This window comes from Musa acuminata, chromosome BXJ3-1 (assembly GCF_036884655.1).
Source record: "Musa acuminata AAA Group cultivar baxijiao chromosome BXJ3-1, Cavendish_Baxijiao_AAA, whole genome shotgun sequence".
In the NCBI taxonomy this organism is placed as follows: Eukaryota; Viridiplantae; Streptophyta; class Magnoliopsida; order Zingiberales; family Musaceae; genus Musa; species Musa acuminata.
The window spans coordinates 19,959,709-19,976,795 of NC_088349.1; positions in this window are offsets into that span (position 1 = coordinate 19,959,709).

Genomic DNA, 17,087 nt, shown 5'->3' on the forward strand with positions numbered 1-17,087 from the left:
CAAAATGAAGTCCTAGAGTCAAGGACGCGATTTCGTTGAGAGTTCAAGAGTTCGTTGGAAGTCCGAACATTCGTTGGAAGTTCTGTCGGAACTAGTCAAGAAGTCTCAGAGCTTGCCAAAGAAGCTCGTCGGAACTTGCCAAGAAAATCATCGTGAAGTCCAGGAGCTTATCGAGAGTCCACTGGAACATTACCTAGAGATCGTCGGAAGTTCGCCGGAAGATCGTCGGAAGTTCGCCGGAAGATCGTCGGAAGCTCGTCGGAAGAAACTAGACTTACGGACTTGTTTAGCTTAGAAAATGTCTTAGGAATTGTAGTTAGCACGTAATTGGGATTGGATTTGGGCCAACCCAATTAGGGGCCAGTTGAGCCCATGTAAGGACTATGTTGGGCCCAATGAGAGGTCCAAATAGTGCCCCAAGAGATGACACCGTCGTGGCACAATCTCCAAGACTGTGTCAAGCGGTGGTACCGTCGGTCTGGGTGGTGGTACCGCGCAAACACAGCCTCCGAGAGCCTGTAGGTAGTGATACCGCTAGTCTGGGTGGTGGTACCGCCCAGTGTAGTGTCAGTGTCAAACTAACACTAGCAGTGGTACCGCCCAGCGCAGGCAGTGGTACCGCCCGTGCTCAGAAAACCAGGGATGAGATATTTTTAGGCTCCAAGTTTGAATCAACTTGAAGCCTATAAATACCCCTCTTATCCCTGGTTAAAAGTCACAAGCATAGAGAGTTTAAAAGTAGAAAAATGCTATAGAAATCTCTTGTGAGAATCCTCCTCTAGTTTAAGTGCTAGAATTCTGTAAGAGAGGAGTGTGTGCTTTTAAAGATTGACTCCTAAACCTATTAAAAGGAGAAGAGGGGTGTAAGAAGGAGGTTGATCTTCGCCTATTAAAGGAAGATTGATAGTGGATGCCGGTGGCCTCGATGGAAGAGGAATCGACAGAGTGGATGTAGGTCACGATAATCGAACCACTATAAATTGCCATGTTCTCTGGTTTACATTTACTTCCTGCCATTTACTTACTGCAAACCATTTTTACTTGCTTACTGCCTTCAATACATTTACGAACACGTGTTTCAAGTTAAGTTTCCAAAATTGATTTTATTGAAATGAAAAGATTTAATGAAGTTGACGTGATTTTACCGTTGCACTAATTCACCCCCCCCCCCCCCCCCCCCCCTCTTAGTGCCGACCCCGCTCTTGATCCTAACACTTTAAAAATCACTTTCGACAATATTCTAAAATTTCAAATCCAAAGAAAGAAAGAAAGCTTTCATTCGAGTTTTCCAATATATGTAGTCAGTCCCATTGAAAAAGGGAGGACGATTGAGAGAAAGTTCCTCTTGAAAGCTGAAAAGAGCCATTTCTCTTGGGTGTTAAATCAAATGAGAAATACGTGGCTCTGATACCAATTGTTAGAAATGAGTCGACACTAAGAAGGGGGGGGGGGTGAATTAGTGCAGTAGTAAAAACTATGTCAGTTCTAAAAATCTTTCATTTCGTACAATTAAAATTGATTCGTAAAGATGCTTAGATTCACTTGAAAGCATATGCGAGCATAAGCATAGTAAAAGCACAGTAAGGAGGAGAGGTAGTTTGCTATAAAAGTAAATTGCTCAAAGTAAATATAAATCGAGTTTATAGTGGTTCGGTCATCGTGACCTACATCCACTCCCGATTCCTCCTCCGTCGAGGCTAGTAACATCCACTATCGGTCTTCCTTCAATAGGCAAAGACCAACCACCTTTTATAGCTCAATTCTCCTTTTACCGGGTTTAGAAGATAACCCTTACACCCCCACTTACTCCTCTCTCAAACTATTCTAGCACTTAGAACTTTGAGAGGAGTTTCACACACAATTACAATAGAGTTTTCTTTCCTTTTTGCTCTTAGTTGTGTGTATGTTAACCAGGGATGAGAGGGGTATTTATAGGCCTCAAGTTGATTCAAACTTGGAGCCTAAAAATGTCTAATCCTGGGTTTCCTAGGTACGGTTTGTACCACTACCTATGCTAGGCGGTACCATCACCAGTGTTAGTCTGACACTAACATTACACTAGGCGATACCACCGCCTAGTCTGGTGGTACCATCGCCTGACACCTTGCACTGGGTGGTACCACCGCCTGATAGCCTCTCAGAGATTGTGCCACGATGGTTTCACTTGTTTAGTCATTGTTTGAGCCTTCCACTTGGCCCAACATAGCCCAAAACTTAGGTCCCTAAATAGGCCTTTCTCTTGGCCTAAAATAACCCTATTCCGGGCCCAGTTGGCCCCTAATTGAGTTTGCTTTATTATATTCGAAACCGACTCAATTAGATGCTAAATTAACTTGATTTAGACATAATTGATTACAAACGAATCCTATGTTATCTGGCATGTCATTGGTTCTTCCGATGCTTCATTCGATTCTTCGATGCATCGTCCTCTCCTTCGACATATTGCCCAATCAACATGTTGTCTTCGCGCAACATCTGATCTCTTTGGCACAATGTCTGATCTTCTTGGCCCGATGCTCGAATTCACGGCCTGAAGCCTTTTATCGATACTTCGACTGATCCTCCAGCCCGACGTCCAATCTTCTAACATGTTTGCTCCAGCCCAATGTCCGATTCCTCCTACTTTAATCCATTTGCCTTTTCTAATCGACGTTAGCTTTGCGTTACTCAAAACGCTCATTAGATTATAAATACTATCAATTGGTTTCATCATCAAAATTCGAGATTCAATAGTCGTAAATTACTTGAGAGGGATATCGAGATAACTGGATAGACTAATGTGCTGTATACCATCCATATGATGGAGGTAGCTGATCTCATAGCTGCTCGTGTGGGGACACTAAGGATATAGTGCAGGTACTCATTGGAGAATGAGTTCACTGATTGATTCGCTCACGGAATACTAGATGGTTCATGATGCCTTATTATTAGACAGCGATTCTGTAGTCCCAATAGTGTATCTGGTCCTTAGACTTGAGACACCAAAGATGTCCTATATGAGTACTCCACTCTTTGATACTAGACTTATAGGTTTGGAAGTTTCAGATCTAGTACAATCGATTATTGGGAGTAGCAACCAACCTTACGAGGGCTATTGAGTGTCGATAGAGGATCATCTACTCTCAGTATTATGAGAGGAATATCCTATATATTCTTGCTCAAACAAATCCTTGTTCAAGGTCATTCAGATTGAGAGAGAAATAGTTCTCCGGGAGAATCTAATTAGAGCAAGACTCGAGGAGAAATCGTATAGGCCTAATAGCACCATGCCCGATATATGGTCTATAAGATATTAGATGGATGAGGGACTAAAGGTATACGGTAACTAAGGATAGATAGGTCCAAAGGATTGGATTCCCTTGTATCGTCTAGGGATAATGGCGTAGTGGCATAGTACGTCCATAGTCGATGAGTCGATGAGTCGAGTGAATTATTATGGAGATAATAATTCACTAAGCTAGTAGGACTTCTGATAAGTATGACTCATGGCCAGCTCGATATTGGGCCTAGAGGGTCACACACATATTGTAGGTGTTGTGACGAGTAGAGGTTCGGATATGAGATATCCGTTGGAGCTCCTATCTTATTGGATATCCAATAAGCCACTGAATTATTGGATCCCATGGATGAGATCCAATAAGAGCTAATAAGAGATTATTGGGTAGAGACCCACTAATATAAGAGGCTTGGGTAATTTGATGGACATCTAATACCCAATAGGGTAGGATCCATTAGGGTTCACTAGGGCCCTCTATAAATAGGAGGGAACTAAAGGCCCAAAGGTTGGGGCTTCTTGGTTGCCACCTCCTATTCTTCTCTTCTCATCTCCTCCTTAAAGAGCAAGCTTGGAGATTTGAGGAGTATTGTTGTAGCCTTACTATGTGGATCACCGCTAAAGAGGAGGACACTTGACCTCCTTCATCTACTCCTATAGATCTGCAGGGATTTAGGGATATACGATCTCCCTAGGTAACACAACTATCTTACATGTGGTTTTCTATGTCGCGGGTTTTGTGCACTAATCTTCGCACGACGATGAACACGTATTGGGAAATTTAGGATTTTTGTTTTATGTTCTTCCGCTACGCATGTGATGTCACCCCTAGATTTCCCTATAATAGTATCAAAGACAGGTTATTCGTTTGAAATATTGGTTTTGAACTACGTATGTTGTGCTTTGGAGAAGCTTTTGACGTCAAAATCATTGATACAAAAGCAAGAAAGGGCAGCAACTATTGCTGCCCTCACATATGGCAGCTTGCTACCATCTACGTGCATGCAGCCACTTGCCGTGGCGGCCGCAGGCAGGCAGCACACCACCGGCGCATGTGCAGGCGCTACACCTACAGCAGTCGGTCGACGACCTGCTTGTAGTAGGCTTGCGGCCAGCAGAGTGTAGCCCGCAGGCTGGCAGCCACAAGGATGGCCTGCCCCCAAGGGCGAGCAGCACCCATAGCAGCGTTGCGCCCACGGGCATAGGTTCCACGGGCAGCGGCGCCCACGGGCAGAGGCGCTGCAGGGACGACTTGCCCCCAAGGGCGGGCAACACCCGCAGCGATGCTTGCGGGTGCTGTGCCCGCGAGCAGAGTCGCTCGCGGGGACGCTCGACCCTAGGGTGGCGCCGCCCGCAGGCATAGTGCCCACGGGTGAGCCACTCGCAAGCAAGGGCGGCGCCCCCCACCCCTGCAATGGCCGCTGCCAACAGGGTGGCGGCGGCGGCAACACAGTAGGGGAGAAGAGAAGGGGATTAAGGTTTCTGGGCAAAAGATTGTTTTGCCCCTTAGAATTTCAGAAATTTTGAGACTATCCTTTTTATCCGAATTATCAAAATGTCTTTCATAATTCTGAAAATTCTCTACATGTCCCCAGTTTCAAAGAATATTAATTAATTAAAATTTATTATTATTATTATTATTATTATTATTATTATTCATTATCTAGTAGTCCTACATGATGATGATGAATACATGTGATGTATGATGTGGATAGATGATCATGGACCGTGTGATGTGTGTATATGTGATTATTATTATTATTGGGGCCTGCGAGCCTCTAATATATTTCTCATTTATTGTCGGGCATGCATACCTATGATTAAGTTGTAATTACATGAGGAGGCACAACGGGAGCGTGGAAGCAATAGGGGACCCACGAGGCCGAGATGGACGATCGCGACGCATGGAGATGCATCGAGATACTAACGAAATCGACGATGACGAGATGGATGATCACAGGGCATGGAGATGTGCCACCACACACATAGATCTTGATGTGAGTGATTAGGCCTAGTGGCTCGGGCTTGATCACAATAGGGTGTGGTCCATGATTATCTAGTGCGATTACTCATGTGATGTGTGATTACTAGTACACCTACTAGATATGTATATATATTTTTATGTGATATAAATATTTATTAAATATGAATGTGTGTGTGACATTAGGAGACAAAATCAAAAATCCCCTCTCTTTAGAATATTAAGTCGGTAAACGTGAGGAAATTAGATTGACACACGTGGCCTTCCATCGTTATAGGTAGGGACCGATTCCCGACGTAGGTTGAGTTGGTCGAGTCACTCGAGGCTCATCGATTTCATGATTTGCTATCTTGCCTATGACATAGAGATATCACCGGTGACCTGAGGACATGGTATGCTTGGTCGAGTCACTTGAGGGCATATTATCGAATCAGACTCATCTTGTAACGATAGAGATGACTTAACCGAACACCATGGTTGGTCGAGTCACTCAAGGCCATGGTGGTTCTGAGTCCGAATAAGATGCGAATCACAAGGATTTATGATTGGCAAGAGTTGTCTACCTTTACGGGCTTAGCGTAATTGGTCGAGTCACTCGAGGTTTTACGTGTTGCAAGTATTCATGATGAATATTGCAATGACTTGAATTCAGTTTGAATTCAAGGATCTATCAATATGGCATATTGATAGGGGGAGTTTGTTTAAACTCCGGGAGTTAAGTTTAACTCCGTCATCAAGTGGTTGTCATCATCAAAAAGGGGGAGATTGTTGAATCTCGTATTTTGATGATGAAACCACTTGATATGTGTTTATGTTTTAATCTGCGTTTTGAGTGACGCAGGATGCTTCGATCAGGATGAGATAATTAAAGCATAAAAAATCATGTTGTGCGGGAGGAACATGTCAAAAGATTGGACGTCGGGCCGGTGGATCGGTCGACGTATCAGTAGAAGGCTTCGAGCTGTGGACTCGGGCATCGGGCCAAGAAGAGCGGGTATTGTGCCAAGGATATCGAAGTTGCGGATTCAACTGACTGATTGGGCAATAGGTCGTAGGAGAGGACGATGCGTCGAAAAATCAGACAAAGCGTCGAAGAATCGGATGTAGCGTCAAGGGACCAATGACATGCCGAACAACATGGTTAATTGCTTAGGATTAATTGTCTCGATCGAAGTTTTGTTTTACATGTGCAGGATTAACTATGATGGAAGTAAGACATATAGCAGGAGTTGCACCGGAGTCAAGACTATGATCATGTTGGGAGTTCGAGAGTTCGACGGAAGTCCGGACGGTCGTCGGAGGTTCTGTAGAAACAAATCCGAGAAGTCCAGGAGCTTGCTAAAAGAAGCTCGTCGAAACTCGCCAAGTGGATCATCACAAGTCCAGGAGTTTGCCGGAAGTCCACCGGAGCATTGCCGAAGGTTCGTCGGATGTTCGCCGAAGGTTCGTCGGATGTTCGCCGAAAGTTCGCTGGAAGCTCGCTGAAAGTTCGCCAGAAGCTCGCCGGAAGAAGCGATTGATGCACCAGAGCAAGTTGTAGTAAATGTCTTAAGAAATGTCATAGCATGTAGATTAAGTTAGGAATAGGAGGTGCTCCCATTAACTTAATCTGGGGGCAATTGGGCCCTTGACAAACCCAAATTGGGCCAAATTTCCCTCTATAATTTAGGAGACAACCCTTACAAGCACTCACTCTCCTTTCTTAAACAGAATTCTAACACAAGCACAGAGAGATTAAAAGAGAGAAAACACTACTGCAATCTCTAGAATTTCCCTCCTCTAAGCTTAAGTGTTAGAATTCTGTTTAAGAAAGGAGAGTGAGTGCTTGTAAGGGTTGTCTCCTAAACCCAGTAAAAGGAGAAGAGGGGTGTAAGAAGGAGGTTGATCTTCGCCCAGTAAAGGAAGATTATTAGTGGATGCCGGTGGCCTCGACGGAAGAGGAATCGGAGGAGTGGATGTAGGTCACGATTGACCGAACCACTGTAAACTCTCATCTTCTCTAGTTTGCATTTATTCTTGCTGCTTACCTTACTGCAAACCTCCATATGTGCTTTACTTCCTCATTACTTTTGCTGCACTCATTTACGAACTCACTTTCAAGTTAAGTTTCCGAAAACGGTTTTACGTCAGAAATGATTTTATCGTACGAACGCAGTTTTAATCATCAAAAGTTTTCCGGTGCACTAATTCACCCCCCCCCCCCCCCCCCCCTCTTAGTGCTCTTGATCCTAACACTACTATTCTTTTTTCTATTCACCAAAAAGAAGACTTATTCTAATAAACCATGATATGCTACTATCTTTTAAGGTTTATGACTTGAATTTTATTATATAAAATTCCTTGTATTCATGAAGTATATCTCATCACCAAGTTCTTCTTGATATTCTTCATGTGATGATATGAATGCATGCAATACTATGATTTTGACATTCATGACTTGATTTTTTTTTATGATTGAAATAATGGCTAGAATATTGATGTAATTATGAATGGTGATTTGGTATTATGCATGCAATACTTCAACTTATGATATTGATGCATGCAACGATGAAATATTCATGATCAAAAAATTGTTTTGACATTCATGACTTGATTTTTCATCTTTGTTATTTACCTTTGTCATGATTTGAAAATTATTGTAAAGGAAAAAAGAATTACAAAATTATTTTCTTCCCTTCTTTTTAGACAATGACAAAAGAGGAGAAATTTTGCTAGCTTGCATACTTCATGAAGAAGTAAAAAAGCTTGCTCATCCCAAAAAAATGTAAAAAAATTTTCCAACTTTCATGTGTAAAATTTGCTAGCTCACAAATTGCAAAGAGAAAAACTTTCTATGAAGCAAAGTTGCTAGCTTATTCAAAAATGATGCATGCAATACTTATGCTTTTATTATGATGATGTATTTGATGTATTGCATATCATGTATGAGAATCATGATTAAAATTGCATTGACTTGAATTAAATTTAAATTCAAGGTTTATCTTAATTAGGACATATTGAAATAAGAATGACACTTTATTTTTGTCATAATTTGAAAATTGATGAATTGCACTATTGTTTTTGTTGAATCTCGGATTTTGATGATGAAGTCAATTGTAATTTGTTTGATCTAATCTATATGTTGAGAAAAGTGTGCAGGATTAACTACGATAGTAGTAAGACATAAAGCAGGTGTTGTATCGGAGTCAAGATCGAGATCTCATTGGGAGTTCGAGAGTTCGACGTGAACGTTCATCGGAAGTTCTGCGGGAACTAATCGAGAAGTCCAAGAGCTTGCCAATGAAGCTCATCGGAACTTGCCAAGAAGATCGTTGTAAAGTCCAAGAGCTTGCCGGGAGTCCGCCGGAATATTGCCGAGAGTTCGTCGGATGTTCGCTGGAAGTACGTCGGAAGCTCGCCGTAAGAGAAACTAACGCACCGAAACAAGAAGCACTATAAATTATGTTTTAATTATCATAGTTAGAGCATAAATTAAGTTAGCATTGGTGTTGAATCTCGTATTTTGATGATGAAACCACTTGATATATATTTATGACTTAATCTACGTTTTGAGTGACGCAGGATGCTTCGATCAGGATGAGACAATTAAAGTAGGAAAATCATGTTGTGCCGGAGGAACATGTCAGAAGATTGGACGTCGGGCCGGTGGATCGGTCGACGTATCGACAGAAGGCTTCAGGCCATGGACTCGGGCATCGGGCCAAGAAGAGCGAGTATTGTGCCAAGGATATCGGAGTTGCGGAGTCAACTGGCCGATTGGGCAATAGACTGCAAGAGAGGACGATGCGCTGAAGAATCAGACGAAGCATCGAGGGACCAATGACATGCCGGACAACTTGGTTAATTGCTTAGGATTAATTATCTCGATCAAAGTTTTGTTTTACATGTGCAAGATTAACTACGATGGAAGAAATACATGTAGTAGGAGTTGCGTCGGAGTCAAGACTATGATCACGTTGGGAGTTCAAGAGTTCGATGGAAGTCCGGACAGTCGTCGGAGGTTCTGCGGGAACAAATCCGAGAAGTCCAGGAGCTTGCCAAAGAAGCTCGTCAAAACTCACCAAGTGAATCATCGCAAGTCCAAGAGTTTGCCGGAAGTCCGCCGGAGCATCGCCGAAGGTTCGTCGGATGTTCGTCAGAAGTTCACCGGAAGCTCACCGGAAGAAGCGATTGACGCATTGGAGCAAGTTGCAGTAAATGTCTTAAGAAATATCGTAGTTAGCATGTAGATTAAGTTAGGAATGGGATGTGATCCCATTAACTTAATCTGGGGGCAATTGGGCCCTTGACAGACCCAAATTGGGCCGAATAGATCAGCCCATTCGGGCCTAGATTTCTTGGCCAGAGGTGGCACCGCCTGGGTCGGCAGTGACACCGCCCAGGGCTCAGTCTCCGAGCTCTGGCTGGGTGGTGTAACCGTCTCTGACAGAGGTGGAACCGCCTGAGCTCGGTCTCCGAGCTCTGGTTGGGCGGTGCAACCACCCTAGTCAAGCGGTAGCACCGCCTGAGCTCGGTCTCCGAGCTCTGGCAGGAGGTGCAACCGCCCCTGACAAGAGGTGGCACCGCCCAAAGGCTCAGTCTTCGAGCTCTGCCATGCGGTGCAACCACCCCAATCAGGTGGTGCAACTGCCAGACCCCGGAATTCCGAGAATTGACAATTTTGAGCTCGGAATTCAAACTAGGTTGGAGCCTATAAATACCCCACCCTTTTAGCAATAAAAGGGTAACAAAAACACACCAAAATCCTAATCTTATTCTGTGATTTTTAGAGCTCAAAAGTGTTGTAAAGGCCAAAAGTTCTTCTCCCTCTTTTCTTCCAAGTTCTGATCTTTCAAGAGAGGAGAGAAAATTCTATAAGGGTTGTCTCCTAAGCTCGTCAAAAGGAGTGAAACTATAAAAGGGTGGTTGGCCTTCACCTATTGAAGGAAGGCCTCTAGTGGACGTCGGTGGAGGAAGCCAGAAGTGGATGTAGGTCAAGATTGACCGAACCACTTTAAAATTACGGTGCTCTCTAGTTTGCATTTTCTTTGAGCATATTATCTTTACTGTAAACCTCCTCAATAGCTTATTGCCTTCTGCACATTTACGATCGTGTTTCAAAGTTCAGTATTTTCCGAATCGGTGTTTAGATGTAAATCAGTTTTATCGTACGAACATCATATTTCAGTTTGCGCTTACATTCTGATTTCCATCATACCTGCAAACTGCCTTTATAGATTCGCTTTAACTGCATCTCGCTTGATCATAAGTTAAAGTGATTTACGAATCGGGTTTTCTATCGAAATCGCTTTTATCATACGAATGTAGTTTTAATCGTCGAAAGTTTTCTACTGCACTAATTCACCCCCCCCCCCCCCCTCTTAGTGCTCCTGATCCTAACAATTGGGAGATAATCCCACTAACTTAATTATGGGCCAGCTGGGCCCTTAACAGGGCTGAATTAGGCCGAATTGAGCACCCAATTCAGCCCCTGAAAACATGGTTAGCGGTGGCACCACTTGGAAGGCAGTGCCCTGGTTTTCTAGGCGGTGGTACCACCCGAACTAGGCAGTGGTACCACCGGCAGTAATGCTGCCAGCAGTGGTACCGCCCCTGTTCGATGGTGGTACCACCCAGTGACATATCAGCGACAGTAGTATCGCCCAGAAATGGCGATGGTACCGCCAGTACCTAGGATTCCGGTGATATGACACTTTTTAGCTCCAATTTTAAAGTCATTGGGACCTATAAAAATTTCACCCTTTTCTGCATGAAAGTGCACGAAAGCATTGAGATAATCTTGAGTTGTTGGGGTGTAAAAGTGTTGTAAACAAGTGCTAGAGTCCTCCTCCCTTTCTAAGTTTTGAGATCATTCAAGAGAGGTGTGAGACTTGTAAAGGTTCTCTCCTAAACCCGTGAAAAGGAGAAAGTGCTGTAAAAGAGATGGTTAGTCTTCACTTATTGAAGGAAGGCCTTTAGTGGATGCCGGAGACCTCGTCGGAGGAGAAATCCGAAAGTGGATGTAGGTCACATTGATCGAACCACTCTAAATCCTAGTTTACTTTTCATTTGAGCAATTTACATTACTACAAATCTCCTTAATTCTCTCTTGTACTTTTACGAAAGCTTTTAAGTTCATAATTTCTCTAAAACGGATTGAATCGAAACTATTTTTGTCCGAATCAGTTTTAATCGAAACACAAGTCTTTTGAAGTCACGAAAGTTTTCCGCTGCACTAATTCACCCCACCCCCCCCCCCCCCCCCCCTCTTAGTGCCGCTCTTGATCCTAACAATTAGTATCAGGGCAAGGTTCACTCTCATTTGGTTTTAAACCCAAGAGAGATGGCATTTGCCGACAACCTAGAGGGCCATTCAATTACACGTCCGTCCATGTTCAATGGGATGGATTACACATATTGGAAGACTAGAATGAGGATCTTCCTAATTTCAATGGATTTCGAATTGTGGAATATTGTATAAAATGGCTTTCAAAAGTCTTCTCTTCTAATGAATGATTGGAATAAATTGGAGAAGAAGACTTTCGCTTTAAATGCAAAGGCTATGAATGCCTTATTTTGTGCATTAAATAAAAATGAGTTTAATCGAGTATCTGTATGTGAAACGGCTTTTGATATTTGGCATATACTCGAAGTGACTCAAGAAGGCACTAGTAGAGTGAGTCAAAAATTAATCTTTTAGTGCATTCTTATGAGTTGTTTTAAATGAAACCGAGTGAGACTATTGGAGACATGTACACCCGATTTACGGATATCGTCAATGGTTTAAAAGGACTTGATAAAAATTTCTCGGATTTTGAACTTGTTAATAAGATTTTAATATCCCTTCCAAAAATTTGGGATCCTAAAGTAATGGTCATTCAAGAGGTCAAAGATCTAAATAATTTTCCTCTTGAAGAACTAATTGGGTCACTGATGACCTATGAAATAACCTGTAAAGCTCATGAAGAGCTTGAGGACACCCTTCAAAAGAACAGGAAGGATATGGCACTAAAAACTCAAGAAGACCACTTGAAAGAAAACTCAAGTGATGAGGACCTTGATGAAGACTTGGCACTTTTAAAAAGGAAATTCAAAAAATTCATTAAAAGGAACAAATTTAAAAATGACACCAAAAATAAATTTGAATACAATAAAGATCAAGTAATTTGCTACGAATGTAAGAAGCTGGGACACTTTAAGAGTGAATATCCCCAAGAAAAGAGGAGGCAACCAAAGAAGAAGACTCTCAAAGCTACATGGGACGACTCAAGTGCTTCCGAAGAAGAGGAGTCAACCAACACCGAGCAAGTTACTAACTATGCACTAATGGCTATTAGAGATGAGGTAACAAGTTCATTAGATGCAAATTTAACTTTCGATGAGCTTTCAAGTGCTTTTCATGAATTGTTTGATGAATGTAGAATCTTAAGCAAAAAGTACAACTCTTTGAAAAAGGAACATGCTTCTCTTATTAGCAACTTTGATAGAGTAAAGATTGAGCATGAAAATAACTTATCATCCTGCACAAAATGTGATGAACTAGAATTACTTCAAAAAGAAAATTTGCTACTTAAGAATGTGAGGAAAGGGGTCGGCACTAAGAGGGGGGTGAATTAGTACAGTGGTAAAATCACGTCTTCAAAAAACATTTTGTTTCGATAAAATCGTTTACATTAAAAACTGATCTCAGAAAGTGTTTAACATTAAAATGTTTGCAAGAATGTAATAAGCAAGATAAGTAAGTAAATTAGTTTGCAATGCGAGAATTAAAAGTAGAACAAGAATGCAAACTGATTTGTAATGGTTCGGTCGTCGTGACCTAATCCACTCCACCGATTCCTCTTCCGTCAAGGCCACCGGCATCCACTATCGATCTTCCTTTAATAGGCAAAGATCAACCTCCTTCTTACACCCCTCTTTTCTTTTTCACGAGTTTAGGAGACAACCCTTACAAGCACTCATTCCTCTCTTACAGAATTCTAAACTTAGAGTGGAGGAGGGAATTTCTAAAGAGATTGCAGTAGCGTTTCTTCACTTTTAAACTCTCTATGCTTATGTATGTTAACCAGGGATGAGAGAGGTATTTATAGGCTTCAAGTTGATTCAAACTTTGAGTCTAAAAATATCTCATCCCGGGTTTTCCGGGCACGAGCGGTACCATTGCCTGCGCTGGGCGGTACCACCGCTAGTGTCAGTCTGACATGGGCGGTACCATCACCCAGTCTGGCGGTACCATTGCTTGGGATGCTGTGTTGGGTGGTACCACTGCCCAGACTGGCGGTACCATCGCTTGGCACCCTACTAGGGGCGGTACAATCGCCCAAACTAGCGGTACCACCGCCTGGCACAGTCTCAAAAATTATGCCACGACGGTGCCACTTCTTAGGATACTAATTGGGCCTCTCATTGGGCCCAACACGATCCTTATATGGGCCCAACTGACCCTTAATTGGGTTGGCCCAAATCCAAACCCAATTACGTACTAACTACGATTCCTAAGACATATTCTAAGCTAAACAAGTCCGTAAGTCTAGTTGCTTCCGACGATCTTCCGACCAACTTCTGACGATCTCTCGGCAATATTCTAGCGGACTCCCGGCAAGCTCCTGGACTTCACAACGATCTTCTTGGCGAGTTCCGACGAGCTTCTTTGGCAAGCTCTGGGACTTCTCGGTAAAACTTCCGACGAACGTCCGGACTTCCGACGAACTCTCGAACTCCCAACGAAATCGCGTCCTTGACTCCGGGACTTCATTTTGCTTCATGCCTTACTATCGTAGTTAATTCTGCACATGTAAAAACATACTTCGATCTAGACAATTAATACTAAGCATTAATCATGTTGTCCGACATGTCATTGGTCCCTCGACACTTCGTCCGATTCTTCGGCGCATCATCCTCTCTTGTGGCCTATTGCCCAATCGGCTAGTTGACTCTGCAACTCCGATATCCTTGATGTAATATCCGCTCTTCTTGGCTCGATACTCGAATCCATGGCCCAAAGCCTTCTATCGATACGTCGACCGATCCTTCAGCCCGAGTCCAATCTTATGATATATTTTCCTTCGACACAACATGATTCTTACTGCTTTAATTGTCTAGTCCTGATCGAAGCATCCTACGTCACTCAAAACATAGATTAAAAACATAAACACTTATCAATTGGTTTCATCATCAAAATCCGAGATTCAATAATCTCCCTCTTTTTTATGATGACAATCAATTGATGACGGAGTTAATCTTAACTCTCAGAGTTTAAACAAACTCTCCCTATCAATATGCTATATTGATAGAACCTTGAATTCAATCTAAATTCAAGGAGTTACAAATTTCATTATGAATATTTGCAATATGTCATCATGCATAACATGATCATACTTCTCCCCCTTTGTCATCAACAAAAAGGAGAAGTGCAACTTTCAATGTGTTTAGACATAGGAGTTCAAATCGTTGCATAAAAAACATAATATCAAGTTTTATCATCATGCAATTTGTAAGCTAGAAAATTTAGCAAGTGTTACATCATGCAAGCTATCACGTTTTAGATATGCAAGGTAGTAAGATAGCAAGTTTACAACATACAAGCTAGCAAAAATTTCGAAAGCAAATGCAAGATAGCTTTCTTGTTGAAGTGTGTAAGCTAGCGATTCTTGCTTCCTAGTACAATATGCAAGTTGCAAGTTTTGCTTCTTGAGATTGGCAAGATAGTGATGTTCAAGATAGCAAGCTCTTTCTTCTTTTTTAAGAAGTGTCATTTTTGCTTCCTTTGCAAAGTACAAGCTAGCTAGCAAGCTAGCTATCTCCCCCTTTGTCATTGTCAAAAAGAAGGGAAGAATACAATTTTGTATCTCTTTTTCCCTTTACAATAATTTTCAAAACATAACAAAGGTAAAGTATCAATCTTATTTCAATATGTTTATGCATCATAATAGTTTCAAATTAAAACATACACAATTTTAAAATTTTACATTTCATTTTTCATGCATGATACCAAAAAAATAAATCAATCATCATTATGACCATACATGATACTAAGACATTAAAATTTTTAAGCATTTATCAACATTTTGATCATGATACTAAACATTCATCATTTAAAGTATTCAAAATACCAAACATTAAATCAACATTTACAATACATCATTTTAGCAATAAATCATAGCATTTTAAATTATGATGGTATCTAAATGTTAAATTGCATACTACCATGCATGATCGAAACTTCTCATTTGTATACATCAAAATAAATTCATGAATATTTCATGCATTCATATCATCACATAAAGAATATCAAGAAGAATTAATTGGGTGATGAGATAAATATTTCATAAATACAAGGAATTGTACATAAAAATCATATCATGAGAGATAAAATATCAAAGATCGTGAAGATAAATCATAAGTATCAAGAGACATATTATGATTCTTTTTGGATAACTCACATAGTGAAAAGAAAGAATCATAGTAGAAAATCTTGATTAATAAAAAGAATTTTCAAGTTAAAATTCTGAGAATTCAAGAGAAACCATGATTTATTTTATCAAATCTCCTCTTAAATAAATAACAAAAATAATTCTTAGAAGATCATGATATAGATAGAATTCATTCAATCTTGTAGGAGAACAAGATCTCAATTCATGCATATGAAATCTCAAATTTTAAATCTCGAAAAATCAAGATAAATCTCATTCAACTTCAAATCGTTAAATCATAATCATTTTCTAGTGTTTCAATTCATAAGATTGATTTCATAGAAGTATGCCTTTTTTATTTATGCCAAATCCAAAAACATGCATCAACGTTTAAAATTGAAAAAGAACTTTCATTGAGGCAAAGATCGATAATCACAAAAATCATCATGCATAATTTCAAAATTTATTAAGCATGATCATTATGCATCACTACTTTGGGCATGACATCAAAACATGGTTTCAAAACGTTTAATATTTTCATTACATAATTTCATCATTATGCATCATCAAAATTGATTTCATAAAGCATTTTCCATCAAGATCATTTTGTTTGTTGTGATCATGCATTTTTCTTTTTAGGTGAATCTAACTTTTCATGCTTAGTTTCCATACAAAAGCCATGCATCATCATTTCATTATTTCATCAAGCATGATTTCGTAAAGTATTTTTAATTAAATACGAAGATCATCAAGATACACATTATCACATCACATCATTAAAACATCTAGCATGATTTAAGTCTAACATTTTGTTCCTTTATCATATGCAATTGTCATGATTATTTTTAAAATTACTAGCATGATAAGCATGATTCCTAATTGTTTTTGTATTTTCATAACATTATAAAACATGTAATTTTCAAGAAAAATAATTTTTCTAAACAAAAAAGAAGAAATGCATCATGAAAAGCATCATGTAATTTCAAAATAAATTAAGGGAGTTTCGATTACCTCATCGTTAAAAGTCGTTAAGGCGTAGTTTGCCACCTCTCCTTTGTTGATTTTCACCTCGTCTTCAGAGGAGCTCGATTGATCTTTTGGCAACTTCTTCTTGTGTTTATAGTAAGTAGTTCCATTCTTTTTATTCTTTAATTTTTGTTTCATGAATTTCTTAAATTTTATGAGTAGTTCAAGTTCACCATCACTTGAGTTTATGCTCGAGTGGTCTTCAATTGTTCTAAGTTCGAAATCATTCCTGTTATTTGGAAGGTGATTCTCATGTTCGTTTTGTGCCACATTGATTATTTCGTAGGTCATCAAAGACCCAATTAGTTCTTCAAGTGGTAGGTTATTTAGGTTTTTAGCCTCTTGTATTGTGGTTACTTTCGGATCCTAATTCTTATTAAGAGAACGTAAAATTTTGTTTATAAGTTCAAAATCC